Genomic DNA, 3269 nt, shown 5'->3' with positions numbered 1-3269 from the left:
GGAATTAACTGATTCCAGACTTTAATGTGGGCTTAGGTTTTTAAAAAAGGAAACAAAAAGTAGCCTCATTGCTCCTCTGTACAAGGGGATATATTTCCATGGCAACAACCCCGAAATTCCATAGCAACATTAATCTGGTTATTTGCCAGAAAGCCCATTTTACAAGGTAAGTAGAAACCTCAACTTTCACTCCTGCCCTTCAATGAAACAGCAGTAAAAACTAAAACTCCCTGTGGAAATTCTCACTTCTGTAAGATGAAGGGATGATCATTTTACAATAATGGTCATGCTATGAGTGGTGATGGACAAGAGGCAATGGGGAAACAGGATCGCATGTGGCCGTGTGGGGGAGAAGACCACAATTAGTGTGGGCAGGCTCACCTGGTCTGTCAATCCAATGCTGTGAGGCAGGGGTGGAGGGCCACATTATCTTGGGCATACCCTTCTGGGGGCTGATGGGTGATGCCAAAGTAGATGGATCAATGGATGTAACTGTTCCCTTTGTACAGCAGGCTAAGATGCAGCCGTAGGAACACCAGAGGTTTCTACATCTACCCATCTCTCTCCGGTCAGTCAGGCAAGAGCCATTATTACAGTTAAAGGCATATCCCATCTAGACAGCCCTGTTCAGGGACGTTTTTAATGTGTGGCATTTTAATGTATTTTTAATCTTTGTTGGAAGCTGCCCAGAGTGGCTGCGGAAGCCTAGCCAGATGGGCAGGGTACAAATAAATTATTATTATTATTATTATTATTGGACAAAAGCATTCAAGGAGGGCATGAGGGAGGGCCAGCGAGGGGTTGGGGGGGATGAGATCTAGAGAGATCCCAGAGGGCCACATAGAAAGGCTAGGAGGCTCACATTTGGCTCCCAGCCCTTGAGGTTCCCCACCCTTGCTGTAAACTTTGAAACAGTCCTGGCCAACCGTTATTTTTGCTACTGGCTTGCTATCTGGTCCAACCACATTTTCCCGCCCCCAGGAGAAAGTGTGATATTGCACGCTTTGCTATGCATAAGACTATGGGGAACAGACCTGTTCACTTTGGGGCTTTGTCCTTTTCTTTAATATTAAATTTTTTATAGAAAGTATTTCATTTATAAAGAAATAAAGTGATACAAAGGAAAAAAAGGGGAGAAAGTGAAGGGGGAAAGCAAAGATGTGTATAAGAAAGATAGAAAAAAAATACAAAAATCCAATGCAATATACTCCCATACATTCTTATATAAACTGATATAGTGTTATTATCCTAATACATATGTAGATGTTAACAGCCTACTACATTCTGTATAAACTCATTCCAAATGTTGTCATATTTGTCGAAACAAAGTCTGCAGCTATAAGCAATCCGTTTATAAGTTGCAAGTGTTGTCTTTTTGTCAGTCCATTGATTGAAAAGTATCGTATCTTTATTTTTGGGGGCTTTGTCCTTGACAACCTGTTCTGCACTCGCCTTGAAAATGACAACATAAAAATGGGGGAAAGGCAAAGTACTGACCCAAATGCCACGTCTTTCAATAATACATGGAGATTATGCTCCATTTGCGCCGGAAATAGGAACACAACAGGTTCTAGGGACTCTGGCTTCTTGCATCTTGCTTGAGCTCTTACTTTAGCAGAGAACGAGGAGGGGGAAGCACATCCATAAACTGTGAACTGCAGAGCATGCAGGGTGCTGGGGGTGATAAATGAAGCGGGTCACACCTCTCATAAGTACTGTCTGTGGCTGTCTGCAGCGTCTGACAAGCAATATGGCCTCAGTTGGCAGCCAGTACTTTTTTTAAGGTTAGGTGTTTGCTGTTAGTAGATGGGATTTTGGAACCTTAAAACCCTGAAGTGTTCAGAGAAGAAGAAGAAGAAGAGTTTGGATTTGATATCCCGCTTTATCACTCCCCTTGAGGAGTCTCAAAGCGGCTAACATTCTCCTTTCCCTTCCTCCCCCACAACAAACACTCTGTGAGGTGAGTGGGGCTGAGAGACTTCAGAGAAGTGTGACTGGCCCAAGGTCACCCAGCAGCTGCATGTGGAGGAGCGGAGACGCGAACCCGGTTCCCCAGATTACGAGACCACCGCTCTTAACCACTACACCACACTGGCTATCTCCAGAGAGGAAGATGCACATTCAAACCACTGGCTCAGTAAAAGAATTTAATTGCCACAGAGATATCAAAAGAGCCCTATCTCAACTAGAATCTTGTTTTCCACAGTGACCAACCAGATGCCTCTGGGAAACCCACAAGCAGGACTTGAAAGCAATAGCTACCATCTCCTGCTATTTCTCCCATGCTGTCTCTAATCCTGGATGAAATATGCAGCCAACAACATCATTATGACTAATTCAGCAACATATTGGTTCAGGTCCTGTGGCAAGCAGGGAAGAGCTGACCCAACTTCCACCATAGCCTCTGCATGTGAAACAGCCAGCAAAGATTTTATGGTTCCATTTGCCATATTTCTTTATCACACACCACCTTGAGAAATGAAGAAATAAATGACGTTGCATTCCGAGCTGACGTGTCACCTTGCCATCATTGCAAAAGAGATGGTTCACATGTTCAAGTAACTGGATACTAAGTAGTGAAAAGTGGATTGAAATGCCTAGATATGTGAACAGCGAGTCCTAAGATTACATGCAGGATTACCGTATTTTTCGCTCTATATGACGCAGCAGACCACAAGACGCACCTAGTTTTTGGAGGAGGAAAACAAGAAAAAAAATATTCTGAATCTCAGAACCCAGAACAGCAAGAGGGATCATCCGCTGCACAGTGAAAGCAGCAATCCCTCTTGCTGTTCTGGCTTCTGGGATAGCTGTGCAGCCTGCATTCGCTCCATAAGACACACACACATTTCCCCTTATTTTTAGGAGGGAAAAAGTGAGTCTTGTAGAGCAAAAAATACGGCACTTTGTTAGTGTAAATCTTTTAACCCGGAACTTTGCTCCAAAGTCAGAATATTTCAGATATATTTCCTGCAATATTTATAACCCAGCCACCTAAGTGTTCGCATAGTATAACGAATGTAATATACTCTGATGTAAACTATAACCAAGACAGAGGAACAGAGTTACAGTTGTCATGGAAACCCTAATACTGAAGACACTGTAAGCACCAAGTTATATTTGAAGTATAATTTAATAGTTCGAATTACTTGGAAAGTGATATGGAATGTTAATAGCTGGAATATCAGATATGGCATTTGTAATGTTAGTGCCAATTATAGCCATACATACTGTTTTAGTTCTTGGAGGTGTAAATATAGAAAGTTGTC

The 3269-nt window shown here is 42.6% G+C and overlaps 1 long non-coding RNA gene across 1 annotated transcript; it reads left to right on the top strand.

Moving 5' to 3' along the window:
* The first annotated feature begins 507 nt into the window (after positions 1-507).
* Positions 508-2507, top strand: LOC309541793. Its single transcript, XR_014223939.1, has 2 exons — positions 508-568; positions 2207-2507. It is a non-coding gene; the product is annotated as an uncharacterized lncRNA (long non-coding RNA).
* Positions 2508-3269: the final 762 nt, after the last annotated feature.

This window comes from Podarcis vaucheri (genome assembly GCF_965113315.1).
Source record: "Podarcis vaucheri genome assembly, chromosome: 10".
NCBI classification, from domain to species: domain Eukaryota; kingdom Metazoa; phylum Chordata; class Lepidosauria; order Squamata; family Lacertidae; genus Podarcis; species Podarcis vaucheri.
The sequence above is the reverse complement of the archived record's forward strand: the minus strand, read 5'-3'. Positions and strand labels throughout refer to the sequence as shown.